The 25,282-nt window shown below is 30.8% G+C and overlaps 1 protein-coding gene and 1 non-coding gene across 4 annotated transcripts in view; one reads left to right on the top strand and one right to left on the bottom strand.

Annotated features, from left to right (window-relative positions):
- LOC124534123 overlaps positions 1–23,628 on the bottom strand; it is a 183,625-nt gene extending 159,997 nt beyond the window's left edge. For all 3 annotated transcript variants that reach the window (XM_047109815.1, XM_047109817.1, XM_047109816.1), the window contains exon 1: positions 23,368–23,628. The gene's annotated coding sequence lies outside the window, so the exon portion shown is untranslated. The remainder of the gene's footprint in view (positions 1–23,367) is intronic.
- On the top strand, positions 1,917–1,988 carry Trnae-cuc. Its single transcript has one exon. It is a non-coding gene; the product is annotated as a tRNA-Glu (tRNA).
- Positions 23,629–25,282: the final 1,654 nt, after the last annotated feature.

Raw genomic sequence — 25,282 nt, 5'->3', positions numbered from 1 at the left:
AAGGCATTTAATGAGAACGAATGTTAATTAAAATTTCCGTCTTGGCTATAAGACAAACGCATGAATGTTTTTCAAACAAATCCCTTAAATTAAGTATGTTTTCGTTGTCAATTCATTAACCACACAAAAAAATAAATATACTTCACTAATTTACTAACACGATACTTATTAAGTTTCATAAGCATTTCCAGCTAACACATGAAGAGGATTGCTTTTTTCGTCGAATTGTAATTATATTATACACGTAAGTTCGTTCTAGTACTTCGAAATATTATACATTACTACTTACTGAACTACAGACATATTTTAAATCAATGTATGTTGTTTTAATTATATGTAATAAAAAAAAAAGTTTTAATGGGTGATACAAATAATGCCAGGTATGGTTCCAAACGTTAAATACAACTCTTTATTTTCGAAATCAAAATTTTACATGAGTATTGGCACAAATTCTATTTTTCTGGTCAAACCTGAAAAAAGAAGATATCTTTCATATTTCTAATCAATGAATTAACATAATCCAAAATTGTAGAGATAATAATTAACATTTATTGCATGAAATGCAATGAAACATAGGCGTCGGTGCCCACGGCTGGCTTGCTTTTTAGGGATCATCAAGTCATCAAGTAGTAGCATAAATAAGTATACCTACAAATGTCTTTCTTTAAAACCCGGTAGTCTGAGATGGCGATTACCAAATTCAGTTGAGTAGTTTAGAAGTGACAGAAGCATAGACGTTAAGACGTTTCAGAAGAGTTACTTTCGCATTTATAATATTATTACAGATGTATAAGTTTTTGAAAATCGAATGTAAACATGTAAAAATAACGAACATTAGTTTATATCACTTATAATTATCTGCTGCTGCAATATTGATCTCAATTTCGTGTGTGTACTCGTATTGTGTACTCACACGCTGCCCCGCACTAGATATCGCCCTGTCATCCGTTCATGCAACACGACAGCGTTTACCGTGAAATCCTTTATGATGTTAACACATCCCATCGAATCGTTTTATATAATATAGACTCTATTTATATTTAATTTAGAGCTACTGTCGAGTGAACGCTTTAATTAAACGATTTTATGTGCGCCAATACGCCGATACGCCAATGCGCTACCAACCTTTGGAACAAAGATGTTATGTCCCTTGTGCTTATAATACTGGTGCATTCACCCTCCAAATTGAGACGCATCAATACTAAGTATTGCTGTTTGGCGGTAGAATATCTGATGAGTGGATCTACCTAGGCACTTTGACCCAGAAGCCTACCACCATAATAACATAACTGTTATACTATGCCTCTTTTTTATTACATCCACAAATTTGAAAACAGCACAGGTAAATTACCTAATGTTCTTCTAAAATATTTGGGTACCTAAACTTTGCAATAAAATAATAATATAATCGATAGTACTAAAATAAAATCATTCACGCTAAGATGTACTTGATCGATAAAAATTGATTCGATGTTTAAAATCGATATTCGCCTTTGAAATAAAATTCCTTAGATTCGAGGTCAATTCTCCAACATACCGTTCTAACTCATTGCAAACTCGATTTGAAGGATACGCAATGTTAGTCTGAAAGCTACACAAAGTAGAAATGATAACGATCTTCGATCGCGGTTACAGCAAATCAGCCATCAACATACACGTCACTCAATTTTAGCGGTTCACTCGTTCTATCACTCGGTATTATGGTTCTATGTTAGCAACGGTGAAAACATCGACTTTCGAACAGAGAAATTGCTTGCTACGAGGAAAGAAAATCGCGATCAAATTATTGTGAATGCTGAATACTTACTGTAAAATGAAAAGTAAACTAGATATATTGTTCGATGAATGAAACTAAAAACAGAATCGTAGAGACCAATGATTCGAAAGATATGAGTAATTTCGATCAACCTTTCAAATCCGGTATGGTCTAGTGGCTAGGATACCTGGCTCTCACCCAGGAGGCTCGGGTTCGATTCCCGGTACCGGAATAAACTTTTAAATATTATTCTGTCGTATTTTATTTTTAATTCTTTCATCGCTTGTAATTATTTTTAGAATCCTATTTCCTAAGAAAAATTAAATTTGTTTTCAGAACGTTTTTGTTTCATGTACCTTTATTTCCTAAATGGAGAATTCTAGCCTTGAACTTATAATATCTAAGGTTGCCTACTTAAAATGTACAGCACGACTTCCAATTTATAGTACGCGAACGGTTACGCGGTCATCATAAATGGCTTACACCCACGCTAAGCCCTTTCACCACGGGGATACCTTTCTTGTATACAATCGCAAATATTCGAACTTCGAAGCGCTATATCATTTGAAAATGTGAACTTCTTATCTATATCTATACTTATATACTAATATTATAAATGTGAAAGTAACTCTGTATGTCTGACTCTTTCACGACACGCAATTTGATATAATTATAATACTAATAATCTTTATTGGCTGAATAAATTACACTACTACAGATACAAAAGTATAGTTCCCAAGGTTGGTGGCGCATTGACGATGTAAGGAATAGTTAATATTTCTTACAGCGTTATTGTCTATGGGTGATGGTGACCACTTACCATCAGGTGGCCCATATGCTCGTCCGCCTACCTATAACATAAAAAAAAAAACAAAAAAAAAACATGACAACCAATTCCTAATACGCGAGCGAAGCCACGGGCGGCAACTAATATTCAATATTTCTGAATAACATGACTGAGAAAATACGTGTTATTTGCTTTATTTATAAACCGACGTCGCATCAGTGACTCGGCAAACATACGCTATAACTCATGTTCGTAGTTGATTTTCGAATTGAAGAAATGTATTGAATTTGCAGCTACATTTTTCATTCAATCTGTATGTCGCTTTATATTGCTCTAAGACTGATTGAGGTTATTTTCTTGTAATTTTAAATCTTAAGCAGCGTTAATTTTATGTATTAAGTAAAAGTTATAAGTTTCAAGAATTACTCTGAAATACATATATATTATATATGTATGTATCTCGCATAAATAGAAGTGCTTTCGAATAATCAAGGATTACCTAAACTATTCCAACAAACGCAAGAACTTTGAAAATAGTTAATAAAAAAGAATTTAAAAAATTTCATCAAAAATTGGAAATGCAAGATTATATTTCGTACAAAATAATAGGCATGAAATAAAATGTTATAAAAACAAAATTACCAGATTGATAAAATTAATTTCAATGATCATTAATCATTAACTAACAAAATTTGAGCAACAATTATTTCAATATGAATAAGTAATGAGGGAAAAATTAATTTGTAAATTAATAATTGAGTTGATTTTATTCAAACAATGATCGCTTCGAACTTAACCACAATCATAATTTTAAGCCTGTGATTAAAAATGTGCTTTACGCCATAATCCTCAATGATAATTTTTTTTTAAATGCATAGTATTGTACCAAACTTACCAGGCTTTTTTTAATGTTCAATAAGTATGTACAGGTCATACTTATTATGAACTATATTAAAAACGATTGAAATTATCTAATAAAATTTTTGCACACGATGTTGATATAATAAATATATATAATGATTTTGAAGTATAATTATACGAGTATAATACACTGTATACAATATCCATTCAAAGTAAAATGGTTCTAGACAAAAATAATTTAGCTACACACACATCTATGTGATTCCTGTACATTACGAATTTACAACATGAATATATAAGTGAAACGTAAAAGCTTTAGGCACATTAATGACATGTCAGACGTACTAACTTGAAGCTAATAACCCAGATCATGGCTATTAAGTGAAGACCTTGACTTTAATAACACATTCACAAACCATCCTACATTCCACATTGCCGTTATGACGTCATACATCTATTACGAAAATTAATAAAGGGTAAACTTATAGTATCTTCAGACAGTACTAATATTTTTTTAAGAATCATTTCGAAATTCGAATATCGAATTGACAGAAGTGGCTAAATTCATTGTGTATTTAGATCTGTTTACAAATTCTTTTGTTGGCATAAACATTATAATTATTAATTATTACATCAAATTATGCTTACAACATAAATAGTAACTTTGCGTAATAATCTTTATCAATTACTGGACTAACTTTAAGTACCTACCTCATACAAAGTGAAATTTCCAGTATGAGAAAATGTATACCACCAAAATAGTAACTTGGATAAGGCAACATTACACGAAACGGTGACATTAAGTCAGTGTAAACCGGTATACGAAAACAGATCGACTGCCAAAGAATAGCGGAAACAGATTCCCAAATCCTCTCTGCATTTAGCGTGTTTCAGCCTTTGAATCTCTACGTAATATAAAACAAAGTCTCTTCCCGCCGTCTAAAAGTTTACGTTAAGGATTTTAATGCGGTTTCCATTATTAACCGATGTCGAAGAAAAGGAAGTTATCAGTTCCATGTATGTATGTAACATTTGTTAGAATTTAACTAAATTTGAGTATTATGGCGTGCAATTGGAGAGGCCTATGTCCAGCAGTGGACGGAAATGGGCTGATGGATGGATGAGTATTATGTTCCATTAGGCTTCCAAGCACGTGTGCTTAATTTGTTTGTTTGTCCACGAATTCCTCGAAAACTAAAAGTCGTATTGAGATGATCATTTTTAATCTAATTTAGGTACACTTCAACTCAGGGAAGAGTGAAAGTTTCATTAAAATCGGTCTAGTACTTTCATAGATACATTTTTATATGTTTAGTTCACTAGATTTTTCTAATTTTTAAGTCAGTTTTTGAATTATAATAATTCAAGAGTTAAGAGAATAGTGGAAAAAAAGGAAAAAGCCTTCCTTTTTATGCTCTTTTTGTGTTTTCTACTTGAAAGTTTTACATCGACCCTTATGTATGTGAAGTCGGGCCGGGTACAATTGCTTATTTTTTCAACTTATCTAGTAATGTTTCAATCATATTTATGAATTTATATTATGACAATATGAGAGTTGAGAAGGCCTAGAAACCCAAGCAAACATCATTTAAACATCATTTGCTTAATTTGTACTTATAGTTCATCTACAAATCAGTTATGAAAAATAAACTCGATCTTCTTCTAAGTAGACCTAAGCCCAGTAATGAGAAATTTACAGGATAAAATTTTAGACTAAATCCAAATTAAAATGTAATAATTATTAACGGTATTCAAAAAGTATTTATTTACTAGATAACACTTCTAAGTTTAAAACAAATGATACCAAAAAAAAGATAAATGACTTCATTTGATTAGTATTAAGAAATAATACATTCTTTCAACTTTATCGAAATTAAATCATGTATAGTATAATATAGGGACATATATACTAATAATTAGTATCTCAATTTATTCATATTGATTGTTTCATTTTTCTCAAGATCAAGTTATAATTTATGGTGACTATTATAAATTCAAAGCAAATACTGCAACAGCCTTAGAAGAAATAATAAATGAATTTTTCTTCACAAAGATCAGTAGAAAAAGCTGCGGCATGAAATATCTTGCTACAGTATAAATTCATTTCGTAAGTAATTACGTCACGTTATTTTACAATACAAATGTGTAATGCGAATTTCATTTATTTCTTATGCTTATTTTAATTTTGTTACATAGTACTTATAGGTCTTCGTGCACATATGTCTGGGGAAGTACCGTCTTTGAGCATTGCTGCGTTTTTAAGGGTGAGTGAGCCAGTGTAACTAAAGGTACAAGGGACATGAAATCTTAGTTCCCAAGTTAGTTTTGCAATGGTTATATCAATAATTATTAATATGTGGGAGATAATAATTTTTAATCAAATTCCAATTTTATAATACGGTTGTGCTATTGACTCAAAATGACAAGTTGCTATAAAAAAGGCTCGACAGATGTCAACAGATCAGAAGTGGTTCAGTGTTGAACACGGCACAATCGGTGCTCTGAACTGTTTATTTGGTGATTAACCCAGGTGAGCGCATTTTTGTATTTATTCTGTAATAATTAATCCTTAAATATTCTGTACATCGAATTAATTGTAATTAGTGTTTAAGAATAAGTATAATTTATTGTTATTGTTTTGAATATACATTGTTTACTTATAAATTGGTTCTACTATTTATTTTGTCACCCGTTCTCCGACAAATATTTCTTAAATAGGCTATACCTATGGACTACGCTTACTTTATTATAAAAAAGGTATTTATATTATTTCCGACAAGTAAGCAAAATATCACATATTTTTAAAAATAAAAAAATAAAAATCGTCAATGAAAACGTTTATAATTAATTTATTTATTTATTTTTCAATAAATTTGTCTTAACTACAATATATGGCGCCCAACGTGGGGCACACAATTTTTAGTGAATGTAGTCATTATTTTCAACAGTGGATTCTGTAACAGTTTCCACATTAAATGTTGATATTAAAGTCAAAGGTAAAATTTTATAACATTCATATAAGTTTTTTTTCCAATGACTTGTCTATAAACATCTACATACCACATACCTAATCTATTGAAGTAAAGTAAAAATAAAGATAGATCATTCCAATCTCCAAAGCTATTAAACTTGATTGACTGAGATTCAGACACATAACAAAAATATGTTTTATTGGCTATACACGTTTATATTAACGTGACCCATGGGATCGACACTTGCAGAAAGTTTTATTACATATATCAGGGCTGGAAAATAAAACTTCTTCTGGTTTTATCGAATACCACTCGTTGCCTGTGTAATTTTGTTATTTTTATGGTAACTATAATGAACACATAAATAAAATTATAACTAAAAAACCTTAATAAAAACAAGCTTTCATTAAAATGCGCTAAATAAGTTAGCAGTTAAATTTCATCCCTACATATTAAAAAAAAGATTAACAGTTTTTTGTACATAATAATTAATCAGTGCCATTTCTGTATTTTTATAAGTCTACGATTTCGTGAAGTATACGTAAAGATCTGAAAGGTAAACAAAGATATCGTAACACATAGCTATACGTAGATTGCCTAAATACAAATGACTCCCTGACTAAAAAACGACTGACTAAAAACAGTTACGGGACGATTAGTAGCAAAACTGTAAACACTTGTATTGTCCATTATACAACATTATACAAATTCACTCACAAAAACCCCGTTGGATGTTTATTTTCAAGAAAAATAAGTTATTAACATCGTAACATACCTAGACAGGGCTGGTGAGATGAGTTCATCTCTGCAGGGACTCCAGGGAATTTTAGATCGATAACAAAATTGAATTTGTCCGGTAATTAATTGAAAAATACTCTTTTATCACAATACCAATTAAATTTTGCTCAGTCATCGTCGAAGATTAGCTACATAAGAATCTTCACAAAGGTCAACAGCATAGTACCATTGTTTTGCATTCAAAGGATTTTTAATGATCATTTATTAATAATACATGATCATTAATATAAATGTATAAATTATAATTTAAAGTATAAAATAACGCTAAAATTAGTGGTAGGTATAGAATACATTATAATAAGCAATTCGAAACATTTAAAGAGTTTTAATTATGTCGGCTTTTTAACTAATTATACATAATATTCACATAGTTCCAGCTAGGAGATCAGCATGTTATATTCTAATAATAACTTTATAAGTAAATAAAAAAAATATTTATTCAATTTTAAATAACGATTTTATTTTCATTAGGACAACCAACATTAGATACAATAACACGTTAAAAAATAAATTACATTTTAAAATTATCAAGACTAAAGTTCTACTCCTTACAGGTAGTCTTACCATTCATTAGTATATTACGCAATATAATTATTGAAAATATAAATTAAACATAACTATTAAAACAGATCAATGATTGTTGAGACCGACATTGTATAATAGAGTCACTGAACCTAAATCATGGATTGAATTCCTAATCGTACACTAATCCCTCGTAAGTCGCAACAAAGGACAATCAAAAACCAAATAATAAATATTAGTGAGTGAAGTATTATGAAAGAGCAGGAAATTTGTAGGTAGCTTATGCCATAATATAAAAACTGAAATAAAAATTTCATTTTATTTTTAATACCTATCAAGAAACAGCCATAATAATCCTCGCTCAGCAAGTTGTTGGAAATAATTGAAATGAAAGTAAAAAGGAATACAGATACGAATAAATTGTAATTTTAATATTATCTTGGCTTGTATTTCTGGCCATTTTAGTCATATAACAAAAGGTACACACCGAAGTTAATCATGATATTTATTATAACAACTCCGCTGAGATTTTAAGAGTCGATGAACGCACGCCTGTCTGGTCAATATTAGAGGTTGAAATTGACTCCTATATGTCATTCCAATAGATGCTATACATATATACTTAAAAAATATTTGCAAAAATCAGTTAAGTCTCAATAACTGTATGTTTATAATTGTTATTATTTTGTTTTACTGATGTAAAACAGTAATTTTTATTATGGTATTTTTAACTTTAATTATTAACTTATCACTCTTCTCAGAAGAGTTTACATAGCTCTGTATTATCTTCTAAGAAGAAAACACTCTTGCTGTAAACGCGAACGTGTTCTTTTATATCATTGTAATTCGTAACGCTCTAACTCGTGTTTTATCTATTTATGTATAAATAAAACACTAAGACTATTGTCCACATTATAGCCTTTTTAATGGAAAACTATAACTAAGGCTCAATTTAAACAGTTAAAAACCAATAATCACTATCTTTCTATACATAATATACTATATACACTATTTCTTTTTAACTTGTGGGTGTTTCGTCTCTAAGAGTTTTAGGGTGAATTAATAATATTCGGAGCTTACCAGATTGTAGCCGAACTGATTTATTAATTGCAGTGAGAATTAAAATACAATTAAATCTTCTATCTTGTTTATCTTGAAGGTATCTTAGAACTAGGACATATGAGATGTAATTGTCAATTAAAACACTTGAACCTTGCATATATTTTTCCATTAAACGTTTTATAATATCCCGCCTTAATGCTACAGGCATTGATATGATAAATTCAAATATGGTCCATAAGTTAATAAAACATTAATACATAATACTTATTCGGCTATTAGATTTTTTATCTATATTTTTTTTATTTTAAAATTCGTTCCAAAGATCTGAATCAATATCAGAAATTCCCGGTAACTTTAATTACAATAGCTTTTAAATATTTCTTCGTTTATGAAATACGAACGTTGTTTAACCAATAATCCAATCAAAAGCGTTTTAAAATTAATTTCCTAGTTGCATCATGAACTCAGCTCGTATTTTAACTTCATTAAGTAACTGTGGAGCACGGCTAGCATGTATAATAGCAAAGTTTGGTTTTCCATACATAAACTTTGTCCAATAAATCACGTTTTGAAGGGAGGCGTCATACGCATTATTATCAAACTATATTAAAGAAATTAAGTCGATATTTTATAGGCTTTTTTGCATTTAATTAATGGTGAATATAGATTTAAGGTAACTTCAATTTGTATAAAAGAATTGTAAATACATTTCCTAGATTCAATGTCAAATTGTCACTCTGTATCTTTTTTTATGGAATAGGTTGGCAAACGAGCATATGGGCCACCTGATGGTAAGTGGTCACCATCACACATAGACAATGAAGCTGTAAGAAATATTAACTATTCCTTACATTATCAATGCGCCACCAACCTTGGAAACTAAAATGTTATGTCCCATGTGCCTGTAGTTACACTGGTTCACTCACCCTTCCAACCGGAATACAACAATACTGCGTACTGTTGTTTAGCGGTAGAATATCTGATGAGTGGGTGGTACCTACCCAAAGCCCTACCACCAAGTTCTTCATATTTTATACTTATGTCATACTATTGCATAAATCTGTTTTGTATTGAAACATCTTTAAATGCCATGATATCTGCTTTTTCAAGTCTAGGCCTAGAACCAAAATGTTTATTATTAAAGTTCATTTTCCAATAACAAAGATTTAATTTCAGTGTATTCATATAGTTTCAAAATACAAGTACTAACGATATAATATACTCTCAATTTCTTGTTTTTCAAATTACGTAGCCTCACTTATTTCTGATTGATATCATGTTCGAAGGAACGCAGATTCCATCCAATAAAAGGTCAAATACAAATTATCATTTCATGTTCCCTAAAATTATACGTACTTTTCCTGAATAAAATTGATATTACAATACAATTACCTTGAATAAGTAAGTAGGGCACAAAATTATATGATATTTTACAGGCAAACTTTTCTTTAACTCGTATTATTACCCGGTAATGCTGTTTCGGTATCAAGTCTGGGTGAGCCAATGTATTATAGACACGAAGTCTTCTTTGAACGTTTTCTAGTGGCCACAATTCATTGTCGTTTTACGGACTGTCCCATTTCAATATTCCATTATCCCAAGGGCGGATTTGAAGGCTTGGAAACTGGGCGGCAACAAAGACACATCGCTGGATCACTTTGAAACTAGTTGGAATATATTTTCAGTGCTTCTAAAACTCAGAATACACGTGAAGACGGTTTTTTATATAAATAAGTAGCTTAGTGGTAGAGCTTTTTATAGACCCCGTCTGGATACAAGCTACTCTTCATATATTCTACTAGAAAACGCCTATGCTTAGTACTTAGTATTTTCTTGAAGTATAAATGAGTTCGTATATCTGTATTTCATTACCTCTAGGTACATGAGATAAGATATCATAGTTCCCTTGTTTGGCTGTGCACTGGCGATGTATGGTATGTTTACTAATACTGCCAAAGTCTATAATGACGATGTTGACCATTAACCCATGTAAATTACAAATTTGCTTTACTTATTTCCGGAAAAGGGACGGAAGTCTGTAACAGGAAATCAAGGAATGGGTCGCTGTTTGAATTTTCCAATGACAGTGCGGTGTGTCAGCTCACTATCAAATGTTGCTAATTATCAAAGTCAAGAAAATAAGTGTCATACTCAACTACTGTAAAGATCATTTTCTTTTATATCACCTCTAGGTTAATATTACTCTTATTCAATTATATATAGACTCATAGGAGATATATATGTCACCGTAAGATTACAAATTTCGTTAAATTATAGTCTATCTCGTCAGATTGTAAATTTTGATTTAACGCGGGACAGATTGTAATCTAACAGTTTGACTTCGATAGATTACAATATAGCGAAAAATAATGCGTTAAACTGCATTCATATTTCACGGTTCACAATATTTCGACAGTTTGCAATCTGACGAGATAGATTGTAATCTAACGAATATTGTTATCTAACCGTGACATATCTATCTAATTTAACATAAAACTCATACGATACTCATCCGTTACGATTGGTAATTTCAGAGTTATTCCGGTCACTTTCCGTGACATTGGTAACGCCTATATTTGGAAAGGTCTTTTTGCTTTGTCACGTACTGCGTAACTGAACGAAATAATCGTAACCTTTATTTATATATACATAGCGTATATAATAGAATAATTGGAATACGAATTAGAAATTACGTAGATCGTATCAACAAAAATGGGTATGTTACTTTAATAATACTGTTTGATAGGAACTCAATAAACGGAGTTAAATAGTAAAGTTACAAGTTAAACAGTTCAAACTAACTGCTATTATTATTACTGAATAAAGCTTTCTGCATCTGTAAGTCAAATATTAACGAACCTTTGAAAATCATGAACTAAAATATATTTTATTTTAACATGACATAAAAAGTAAAAAAGTGAAGTTACAATCTTTGCATATGCCATTGCTGGGCTATGAAGTTTTGAAGCTAATCACACCACGCCTCTCAAATGCTGGTGGGTGCATAAACATGGCCTTTCATTGAAATTAGTCACATGCAGGTTTCCTCACGATGTTTTTCTTGGCTAACCGAGCACTAGATGAATTATAAACACAAATTAACAACATGACAATTCAGTGGTATTTGCCTGGGTTTGAACTCACAATCGTCGGTTAAGATGCCTGATTTAATTGCCTGATGATTATTGGGCCATTTCGACTCATAATAAATAGTAATGATAATAGACATGAATTATATTATGTATCTATAATATATTATATTGAGGATTAAATGAGAAGTTAGAGGTTCTGTTTATTCTCATAGGATACTTGTTTACTACAAGTACCTACTGTACTCGTAGCTGTTGTATGCACTGATCTACTGGAATGGGCTAAAAATACACACTATTGAGTTTCGAGTTAGCGCTTTCAAAAGATTCAATATATGTACGTCTATAGGTAGATATACATATATAGTAAAGCTGGGAAAGATTTTTTTAATAAAAAAAAATGAATCGAGTATCGACTTTTCGCGGAGTCCATTACTAACGCTCAGTATACTTCAAGTTAAACAGCTCAAAAAAAGTTTAAATCTTAGTTTTGCTTAACAGCTAAAAAAACTATTGACGATCGTATGATCGTAGTAAAAAGTGATGCATTAGAAGTGTGGCGTCGGAATCATTACATTTTGAGACGTTACATATAAAATGTTCACGATTTTTTTTAAAGTCATTTTCGAGATTAATAAAAAATACGGGTATGAAAATTTGAAAACAGTCTTCGATTAATATCGTGTAAATGGCAAACGAAACAATACTACGATAACGATATAAACACGACTTGTTCGAATACTGACAACCTTATTTGTATAAATTATTAACAAGAAAAGTTCGCGTGGCAATAAAAAAAAAAAACAAATCACTTATTGCGTGGGCATTTTGTGTAACCTTGTGATAAAGAAAAGTTTTTTTATTACTTATGTAATTAATTAGCTGTTGCATGATATAATTTTACACGGTGTAAGAAAATAACGTGTTTTTTACCATAATTCAATGTACGAGGGCTCTTTTATATATATCTATTTATATTTAGCTACCACGAGAACATAATCTTAGGTAAATTTATTTGCAACGTATTTCGTGATGTAGGATGGAAAAAATTCTAACGCAAAATTTTTACACGTACTCGATTTTTAATTACGTTTCATACACTAAAATGTTATGCTTGAAACATTACTTCAAACAACGTTTACATACAATAATGCATATTAAGAGTATCAAAGCATTAAACAGAATCTTATCTTTATAAAAACAAAAGAACTCTTAACAGAAATTAAGTCATATTTATAACGGAAATATATATGCGACGATCGTTCAATGAAATTGCAATAAATATCTTTATCAATGCAACTGGCGTATAATGTAACATAAGTTTGCTAAAAAAAAATATACTTTATATCATTCGATTTTATAGATTTAATAATACTATTAAAAAACATTAAAAAAGAATACAATCGCCCAAAGGACCGAATATTGACCCCTACCACGCATTAAGTCGTAACTACGTACATTAACTATATTTGTTGTATTTATATAATATTACATTAACTATAATATAATATTATATCCATATTACACTCAAATCCTTGAAAATATAATTTTTTTGTATTTACTAAATACCGAGATTTTAACTCGCTAATGGTCTTATCATTTTTTAAACTCCCACGCATATAGTCATGTCTTCCGTAACGACTCTATATGTGAATTTTTAACGATGATGCCCGATTGAAACCCGAATCTTCAAGAACTTAATCAGTGTTTAAAATTTATCACGTGATCAGAGGTGACGATAGGCATACCGAAAGAACCAGGATGTTCTGGTTAATAATATTATCTAACGCGTAAACCAAGACGCAATCGAGCTTTGTGGTGAAATCAACGGAAGATGAGATGGCTGATGTAATTCAGGCTGCTGGTTGATCGGCGTCGTTTAGTAAAGTGGCAAGGCGTTTTATTAATAATCTCGCTATTTATCTGTGAAATGTAGGAATGTAACATATATGCATATGTTTATTATAATACTTACTAGCCCTGTCAGATTTGCTCCAATGGGGATTATGAAATTGAGAAATTACAGATTCAACTTGTATTTTCGTACACACTTGAGCGCTAGAGCGTTTTTTTTTATTATTTTTTAAACTACATATTAGTAGGTGTATGGGCAATACGTCATCAAACTTACGATCTAAGTTGTTAATATGTCCCTAGTACCGTTATATACAGTGGCTCATTCAGCTTTCCTACAGAAACAATAAATACTAAGTATTACGATTTCAACAACAACAACAACAACAGCCTGTAAATTCCCACTGCTGGGCCAAAGGTCTCCTCTCCCTTTGAGGAGAAGGTTTGGAACATATTCCATCACGCTGTTCCAATGCGGTTTGGTGGAATTCACATGTGGCAGAATTTCTATGAAATTTGTCACATGCAGGTTTCCTCACGATGTTTTCCTTCACCGCTGAGCACGAGATGAATTATACATACAAATTAAGCTCATGAATCTGAATGAATGCCTGGGTTTGAACCCGCAATCATCGGTTAACATGCACGCGTTCTAACCACTGGGCCATCTCGACTCTATTACGATTTGGTGGTAGAATATCTATTGAGTGTGTTAATACCCATCCAGACATGCACAAAGCAATATCACCGAGACAGTGGCTAGAGCTTCTTAAAAATGGCCATCAGAACACTGAAATATGAAATACGACGAAACTACTATAATTGTTTTATTTACATAACAAAGAGCAACCAATTAGACTCGATCCTCAATTTAAAACTTCAGGGAAAGTTAAAAGTTCGTTCAAATTATTTCGGAAGAATTTGTAAAGGTTTTGTTGCCCATAAAATGGCTTGATCTAATTGGATAATCTAAACTCACCTCTCAATCAAGTTTTCAAGTGAACTTTGAGAGTCATCGCTTCTGAAATAAAACGATTTATTACGATTTACATTTATATTTTGAAATATATATTTATTTAATTAAATAGGCAAACTACTAAAACATTACTTATAATTTTTAATCGATTTTCTTATTCGATACCTTTAGCACATTAAAACATCAACGTTGACAAAATTTGTGATTTTTCAAAAGATCGATTTTATCTTTCAACTTTACAATGCTCAGACACCAAATACAATTCGTGATTAATTTTGGAACACAGCACAGACTGTACATTGGAGAGTATCCCTATCATTTAAATAAGAATTCATATTTTATATAAATAAAAACTTACGTCTTTATTCGTATTGTTACAAGGTCATTAATGTGATAAGGAAAGACGCATATAATCGTAAGTTATAGTTACGATGTTCGATATAATCCTCAAATGTCGACCACGCATAAAGATGCAACTTCCATATTATAAAATACAATAAAATAATTATAAAAGACAATGTATTGTATTTTTATACACTGTAATAATATTTTGCTCTTTTTAGATTATACGACGTCGGAACAAGTCATGGTGCACTTGTGCGCATTAATAGATCAAATTGTCGCAACCGCAGACACGACTATATGCGCGGTAATTTAAATATGATAAGACTATTAGTTAAATAAGAAACTAAAAATATTTATAAGCGAAAATATATATGAATAAAATTATTAAATATTATTTCTATATTTAAAACACGATTTAATGTTACTAAAATTTTACCATTCACTACATCATTTTGTCATTGTTTTTATTTACCTTTTTTGGGTCAATGTGGATATGTACTGTCGCAGATTATACCACAAAAAACAAACTTTGTATATAAGATATACGAATTGCTCATTGTAAAGTGAACTGTAAGGTTCTTTATGAGTAATAATGTTCTTTAACTCGGTATTTAGAGAAAATATGCAAATATGGTTTTTAATTATGTGTAGTTGTTACATTATAATTTTGTATAGACAGAATATTTTTAGTTGAGTAAAAAATCCAGGTATAAAGGATTACAATTTACTAGTATTATTTTATTATTAAGTATTTTTAAAAACATAACACATAATCAAATACAAGAATATCTCTTTATAAATCAAGCTCTTCAATACGTCACTTAATCAAAATATACCAATCATCAAAAAAAATGTCTTTCTCATGTCATACGTAATATTTTATCTAGATGGCCAATTAATCGAAAAGTATTGTCTAGGTAATATTAGGTAGTAACGGGAACACGAACGCTAGTCATACGTCGAATAAAAGTCACGTGAGGAGAAGGGACGTCTTAATATCGCAGACAGATATAATATAATACTTTGAACATTTCGCATTCACAAGAGATATATATATTTATATGTGTGCATTAAAATTACAATGTATTTAAAGTGTATGATATGTATGTGTCTCAAATAATCAAAAAATTAAAACATGATATAAAAGATAAAAATATATACATAACACCGAATATTGTACTGTATTATGGTGTTTCTTTTTTAAACTGGAAGATTTTTCTTTTTTACTTTTTTTATGTTTTTCTTATGAAAGCTTTATTTGTTATTTTGGCAGAATAGGTAATTTAGCAATTATTATAACAATATGATGTCAATTTCAAGGTATATATTTCAAGGCTTATTTGCAAGACTGCCTACCTTTTTGTTTTAAACAAAAAGCTGTTACTTTGTTAGCTGTAGTCCGTTTGAAATAAAATTTCTAGTTGACATTTAAAAATATAATTTCGTGTACAAAGTGTATGTACATAGCTTGTGAAATATCAATATTAGCAAAAGCAAAAGGAACACAAATTGTTCCGTCCAGTCTTGTTACCTAAAAAAATATTGTTGTGAAGCGAATGGAGGTCGTTTGTATGCAGTACGTACAAAAGGTTCGGGTAGAGCTATCGTACAGTTGTTTTCATTTGATCGTGTTGAAACTTTTTCAAATCAAATTTTGTGCAGGATTTTTTTTTTATAACAGCGGCATGTATGATCATTAGCAGTCAAAGTCTTGCCCTGCTTAAATAGGTTTTAATGACTTTATATACAGGCAGAGTAAGAAAACCTTTGTCAGTTTTCAAATTAATTCCTTTATCAAGTCTTAAACTTTTAGTACCTTGAAACCAAAGCACTAAACAGACAACTGCATAATTAGTCATTCCAAATTTAAATTAGATATGATATTTTCTACTGAATTGTCAAAATATGGCTGTTAGTGTCATACATTCGCGATTGGTAAAGTAGATTATCCCTCATACTGAGCACACGAAAAAAAAAAATACAGACGAATTGATAACCTCCTCCTTTTTGAAGTCGGTTGAACATAGATCTTAAGGTGACGAACCTTTTCTTACCCTGACTGTACTTCCAACGGACGTAAGTATAACATTAAACTATTACATCATTACTATTACAACAATAACAACAACAACAACCTGTAAATTTCCCACTGAAGGACTAAGGACTCCTCTCCATTTTAGGAGAAGGTTTGAAACATATTTCACCACGCTGTAGAAATGCGGGTTGGTGGATTACACATGTGGCAGAATTTCTATGCAATTAGACACATGCAGGTTTCCTCACGATGTTTTCCTTCACCGCCGAGCACGATATGAATTATAAATACAAATTAAGCACATGAAAATTTAGTAGACCATCTCGGCTCTGTAATTACTGTTATGTAATAATAATTACTGATTATATAATTACTATTACATAATCAGTAATTGGTCCCATTTATAATTTTTATATACTCTGTTAATCCCTCATCTATCTTAGATTACATAAAAGTTTTCTCATTGTTTCGTCCAATATACAGTAAATTAAAGTCACAACAACAAACAATTATTAAACATTCAGCACCTTAAGTCCAAGGTCATAAGGTTTAATCTCGCGTGGGATGTAATTAAGATCTCTCACGAACATGTGGACGTCAAATGAAGCTGTTTTATTACACGTGTCTTGCAAGGGTTTTAGAACAACCGCATCCGTTATTAATATAGAACTCAAAATATACTTGAAATTCGTACGGATCATGTATAAGTACTGACGCTGATATTCTAAATTTAAATCTTTGTTACTCGTTACTCTTCTATATTAAGAAAAATATGTTTACAGAATAAAAAAAATACTTATAAAGGGTTTTCATTTCGCTATGAATCTTGCTACGCTGTATTAAATAAAGTATATATAATAAAATATTTTTTAAGTAAAATGTTTATTTAGTTTTCTTTTAATATACATAGATATATTTTATTAATTTTATATACGCCAATAACCAGAGGTCATATACTTTTCCGACATCTACAATATTCACTGTTAAATTTCAATTAATATATATATGTATAATTGTAAAGAATTGTGCACCTAAATATAATTCAAAAACACATTTATTGGTTGCTTATGAAAACCTTATATAGGGTTTCTACGTTCAGAGAGACAAACAGATATTATACAATTATCTACTAAACTATGTTTAACTATTATACGCATCTAACTTTGAAGGATACTATGGGATAGGATGTTATATTCAAGAGGTTTAAACCTCATTACTTACGCCTCGAAAGCGACTTACATCCCGGAAATCATGTTAATCATCTATTTCATCTTCATTAACATACGCAATGAAAGTTTATCCTTTTTGGAAATGATTTGTATTAGAAATCTTTATTATGGAAATACAACAGCCCACTATTGCATTATATGTTTCATTTGTTAATGAATAATGTTGTAATAGAAAATACATGCTTAAGCATATAACGGTAGTTGTTACCCGCGCCTATTTAGGATTTGATCGTCAGGTATTCAGGTGAAACAAAAGAGATGAAAGATTACAACACGTGCATCTTAACTGATGATCGCGAGTTCAAAACCCAGGCAGGCACCACTGTATATTCATGTGTTTAATTTGTGTTTATAATTCATCTCGTGCTCGGCGGTGAAGAAAAACATCGCAAGGAAACTTGCATGTGTCTAATTTCAAAGAAATACCATATGTGTATTCCAACCCACATTGGAACAGCGCGGTATGTTCCGAACCATCTTCTCAAAGGGAGAGGAGGTCTTAACCCAGCAGTGGGAAATTTACAGGCTCTTGTTGTTGTTGTTGCAAGATCAACAGATAGATGCAGAGTTATTACGCGTTTATAAAATTAGTAATACATTCGACAAGAAGATCTAAAATAGACTCAAGTATTTTATTCAAAATAAAAGCGAACGAATAATAAATCATTGTGTTTCCGAGTATATCGTAAAACCTTTCATTGATTTAAAACTTTAATATAGTTTCAGATATATTTTGAGTTACGGCTTTTATATCAAATAATAAACACGAAAATTATTTGTGAAAAAATTGTAGATACAAAATATACTCAGAATTTGTTGTCTAATATCATCTTATAAATCCTTACTGTACAAAAATATCATCAACCTATTGGAAAACTCAAATAGTATTTAAGAAAAACCGCGCCAATTTATTGCTGAAACTGCATTTATTATTGTACTTGCATTAGTACAATAGATAACGGTATTCCGTTTGAGATTAATATACTTCGATATCGCTTGACAAATTAGCTTGAAAGTTGCCATGTATATATGTCACCGTAAGATTATCAAAATTCGTTAGATTACAATCTGTGTCGTCAGATTGTAAACTGTGAAATATGATTACAATTTAACGTATTATTTTTCGCTATATTCTAATCGCTGTCGATGGGTAGCGGTCAAATTGTGAACTGGCGTAGAACGGATGCATGTTACATGTTAGATTACAATCTGTCTCAGATTGTAATCTAACAAATTTTGTAATCTTACAGTGACAGATACATATGTATATAATAGCTCCCTATCGCGCCATTCGACGCTATTCGTCGCTATAGATTCTCGCGTCAGTTCAACCCGTGAAAGCAGGTGCATATAAACCGACGTGTCAAATATATTCGACATTAGGTCATATGATATTACAAGTTAGTTATTACGTTTGCGTAAAGATCATATTCACATACGAAATAAATATTGGGATAGCATACTTAATTCGGATGTGATCGGTTTTACGAATTTACGCCGATGCGACATCTAAGTTGAGTCGTACTATATTTTTTATGGAAAAGGTTTGTTGTACATTGTCGCAACTCGCCGCTACAAAGCGCTACAGCAGTTCAACATTGTTAATCCAATTATTGAACAAATCGCCGCGACAATTGGCCTGTATATGTAAATACAAGTAGTATAACGTCTGCCAGGTTTCCTTAGTCTTATTATGAAGGGAAAAAACGCTGTAAACAAACAATTTCACTGAGCATATTATTATTAACGGATTCTAAATTGCCTCGTTTGTTCTCAACGACGAGGTACTTGGAGAAAAATCTTTATAAACATGCATTTTTCTTTACAGATATTTACAAGCAAGCGCGAGATTTAAACGCTATTCGAATTATTATTCCTATACGTGTTCTATCAGTTGCATAAATTTCAGATTAATATCAACTAGTATTGTAAGAACTTCTGAGAATACTAGTTGATTGAGAACTTCTTCCACCAGTACTTCACAGTTCGAAGTATTTTATTACACGAACTAGTTTTTAATTGGATAAATATTAGTAATAAAAATAAAATCAAAATATTCTTCATTTCACCAATAAACACACACATAAATAAATTTAAAGAAAGATGCATAAGAGGCTGCCTTATCGTTACAGCGATCTTTGTCAGACAACCTTAAGGAGGATGTATGAAATCGAGTTAAAACGTAAATGTATTTTATTAAAAAAAAAATGTTTTGAATAATTCTTACATGAAAAGATTATATGGAACAACCAAAGCTGTATTTAGATCATATTCGTGCTGAACTTTTTAACGGCAAAGGCGTTCTTTTTAGAATAAATATTTGAAACGAATATATAAGTTTTTATTTCCCTGGATATATTTACTGACATCATAAAAAACGATTGTTTTGCTTTTACACGCCTAGAATGCACGCAAGTGGCTGTATGAAAATTGCAATTTATAAACCTTCAACTATTTCTAACAAGTTTATAAAGTACTTATATTATAAAAATATAATAATCTCAAATGGACATCTCATTTAACAATACTGACAAATTTAAGTTTATTTAAATTATTAACAAAAGTTAATTAATAAAAATTATTTTCAGTGGTCGATTATTATCAATTGAATACATTTGTGCAACAATAAAAAAAATTATAGTCAGTAAGTCTTTTAAGAATCAAGTTATAAAAGACTGTATGGACGCTTTACACTTCCACAACTATTACTTCTATTTGCAAAAAAATCATGTATATAAAACAAAATACAAAATAAAATAAAATAAATACTATGTGACCAACATACGTTGTAAGCTATGTATAATTAATCACGTTGGCACTATTGGCACTTCACGTGTCCAGAAATGTCAAGAAAAATGCAGAAAAAGATATTGTAATTATATAGCTTCATGCAATTCTGTCACTAAAGACATTTTAATATCAACGGTTTTAACAATAACAATATTTCCACTACTAGTTTTCTTGGTGCCTTTTTTGGAGTTCAAACTTGCTTCATACCAAATTTCGAATATCGTAAAACAGACAGACAAAGTTATTTTCGCATTTATAATATTGGAATCAAAATCGTAATCAAAATATACTTTATAATTAATCCTACTACCTGTTCGGAACGCAGATTCTACCTAGAAGATTTAACAAGATACACAGTAGTTGTTCTTTTTCAACGTCTAAAAATACCAACACATATTAGTTAAATAAAATAACTGCTTATAATATATCCTGCCTGGAAGTCAACAAGTATTAGCTGCATGATTTCATCTATATAATCTTGTATTAAATAATATGATTTCTTTACCAATGTAACTTTTGCAAATGATTTAAATTTATGGAACGGCAAAGTTAAAAGTATCTGCGGATTTTTTATTACCGAAACGGATTTGCCCGAAGAAGGATTTATTGATTGTGGAATCGGAAACTTCGTATTAAGTATTGATGATATATTCTGATATGTAACGTCTTGTTAATCAAAAATTTTCAACATATTCCACCACTATTCATTTTTTTAATAAACAGTAGAGTTAGAGCAGTTAAAATACAATATCTATAAAACAAATACAAGGAAATAAAGTTAATGTCAAGCATAAATGGCTTTGAATTTGTCTTGATGGGAAAGTGCCAACTGACGCCAGGGGGGTGATCAATTCTTTAATTAGTGCGTTTAAACGTTATTGGGAAGGTGTCTTCTGACACGTGGAACACCAACGGATTACCCTTAAGTGAAACAAAACTTAATACTGATATGAGAACACTTAGGTATGTATGTCCGGTTATTCAAGATTCACTTTGTTTACGGATAATATACAAAGCGTAGTTCAAAAGTCATTTGGGATTACCTATATTTAACAAAAGAATATAAAATAATGAGTCGTTAAACATATAGAAGCCTGATATTATAACTTAGATCGTTATGGTTTCCTAAGATTATTTTTTTAAAACAAACTAATAATTTCAATGACTACTGTGTTTAAACAAAAAAAAAATCGTCAGCTGCACTAAATAAATAATAATAATACAGTAAAATAAATTAACAGACAGTTTATGTCCTACTACTGCGTTAAGTCCCCCTTCCTCATAAAGGAGGAGGCTTGGGTCTTATTCCACGAAGCTGCTCCAATGCAGTTTCGTGGATACGCATGTGATATAATTTCCTTAAAATGATACACATGCATTATAAACGCAAATTGTAAATTCACTTAAACCCGCAATCATCGGTTAAGACGTTTACGTTTAATATAAATAAAATTAGAATAGTTTTTATTACATTTTTACGAGTATGCCAAGTAATTTCTCGCCTAGATTTACACTGGCACACACATAAATCAAACTGGAACAACAACTCAGAACTCCAATCCATGTTGTTTTACATTCGATTTTATGTTTAGTGGTACCTACTTAGCTAAAAACTTTATCACACTTATTATGATATAAAGAAATATATAATATACACACAGAAATAATAGCAAAAATTAAAATAGAATAAGATATCAAAAGCGATGGTTTATTTTATATGTTACGCGATATTATCGCTGATTTTAAATTAATTTTATTTTTATTGATTATGACTTCATGGAATATCAAAAAAGTTTTCAATTAATTCGATAAATAATTCACCTCTAATGGTGTTACAGATTATGGGTCTTTTTTACCATTATTGGGATTAGTAACTTATTTCTCAGAACGCACTGTATTATCTGATTAGCGCGCTGAAAGGTCTTACGTGGAAACTTTAGCCAAAAACTTTTACTTCATGTTTAAAAACGGACCTAATATAATATAATATGATATAATTTGAACTCCCACGTTGATTGGTTATTGATTGATTGATTGGTTTTAATTTTCAATAAGTTTTTGTAATAGGTCCGACGTCCATATGCGAATCAGCTTATTCATACAAAATAATATTATGATTATTTTAAGGTAAACATTTTATCATATATTTTCAACGAAAGTGTTCATAATTGTTGTCACAGTGTTTTCAAAAACAATTCAAAGATATAAACAATAAAAACAAATGTTTAAAAAATAAAATACATGTAACTGTTTATCTAAGTACAATATAGTCATTAAATTAATAATCTTACCTCCCTGATGAATAAGTTTCAGTACGCCCGCCTAGAAATCTCTATCATATACTTCAAAACTTAAAGGCACAGCGTTAAAACGCACTCACACTATAATCCGTATACATATAGAAACCTTCACACATTAATAAAAAACATTCTATACAGGCAATTTATCGAATAAGTGTTTTATTGTGTCGAGAAGGCGCGTTCAAACATCGATATTAAAAATTTACGGAGAAATGCCGAGGGTTGGAACAGACGCGAGCGTTCCTCACGCGAGCTTGCTTCGGACTGAGGGCACGATGGGCGGACTCGTTACCATAGATTAAACAACTGAACTTAACTGTATCAAACATAAGTCGTACAGGTGATACTTTTGTATCAATTTAAATGTTATCATTCATAATAATCAAAATTTTACTAATAGAGAACTTAATACGCGTATTTAATATCATCTTAAAAATAGTGCAAAAAATATAATATCTTTATATTTTTTGTCGTTTTAAATACTATAATAAGGAAAAACACAGATCTTAACTAAAATCAGGAGTCAAGACCAAGCAAAAACCATTAAATTTTCATGTGTTTGTAACTCATCTTGTCCTCAAAGTTGAAGGAAAACATTGAGAGGAAACCAACATAAGGAACCCGCACTAGACACTACTTCTAATTTTCAAATAAATTTCTATCTAAACCCAAAACTTGCCTAACTGTGGGCCATTTCACAAATAATTATATTCATTAGAAATGGTCATAATTATAGTCGTTAACAATTGAGATACGAACATTTTTCTCACATAAATCTTGACTCATCTTTGTAACAGTAACAACAAAACCACAAGTTCCTTGTATAACTTCAGCCTAAAGATAGCTTACGTGAATATTACACGTATTCACTGCTCCGGAATGTCGACAAACAGCATCAGATGTAGGTTGACATTCTTACTGAAAAGCTCATAAAAATATCCGTCTATTTCAATCCACCTAATATGTTCCACCATTAAATAATTCAATTCTATTTTAAGGAAGATTTTCTTTTTAGATACGGTACGATTATGATATAATATTTAATATATGAACATACTAGTTGTCGCTTCCGTCTTCGTTCTCGTTTTAGGGGTTTGGTTGTCATGTGTTAGGTAAAAAAGTATAATGTCCTTACTTGGAGAGGAGTTGGTTCAGCGGTTTGGTTGTGAAAGAACCACAGACAGTAATTTACAAGTAAAAACGAAATACAAAACCCTACCACTAAGTAATGGTAGGGTTTTGTGCATACCCGTCTGGGTAGGTACCACCCACTCATCAGATATTCTACCGTCAAACAACAGTACTTTGGCTTTGTTGTGTTCCAGTGTGAATGGTGAGTGAGCCAATGTTACTACAGGCACAAAGGACGAGGGACATCTTAGTTCCCAAGGATGGTGGCATATTGGCGATGAAGTTAACATTTAATGTTTCATACAGCATCATTGTTTATGGGCGGTGGTCACCACTTACCATCAGGTGGCCCATGACATATGCTCGTTCGCCAACCAATAGCATAAATAAAAATAAAATACTAAATTTTTATAACGAAATATGTTGAAATGTCAACACAAACTTTTTTAAAACACATTGTCTAAATAATTCGTTAAAATCAATAACCATAATTATTACTTATTTCAGAGAAAAAGCCCCTTGTAACCGGGTCAAGGGTATTGGTTGAAAGTTTTGATATTTTTCCCATACATTATGTACAAATATAATCAATAATGACTATGTATACAGTCTAACATGTCATAAACGATACGATATACCTCGAAGGCGAACGTTTTACGATCATTATCACTTCTGTCTATAAAACAACTGTTGCGTTCAATTTTATACTATTTAAGAAACACTCCTAGTATATTCTAGTGTCTAGAATACCCTCGGCTATCAAATAGACGAAGTT

The sequence above is a fragment of the Vanessa cardui genome, chromosome 12, assembly GCF_905220365.1.
Source record: "Vanessa cardui chromosome 12, ilVanCard2.1, whole genome shotgun sequence".
NCBI lineage: Eukaryota > Metazoa > Arthropoda > Insecta > Lepidoptera > Nymphalidae > Vanessa > Vanessa cardui.
Note: the sequence above shows the minus strand (reverse complement) of the source record. Positions and strands in the feature narration are given on the sequence as shown.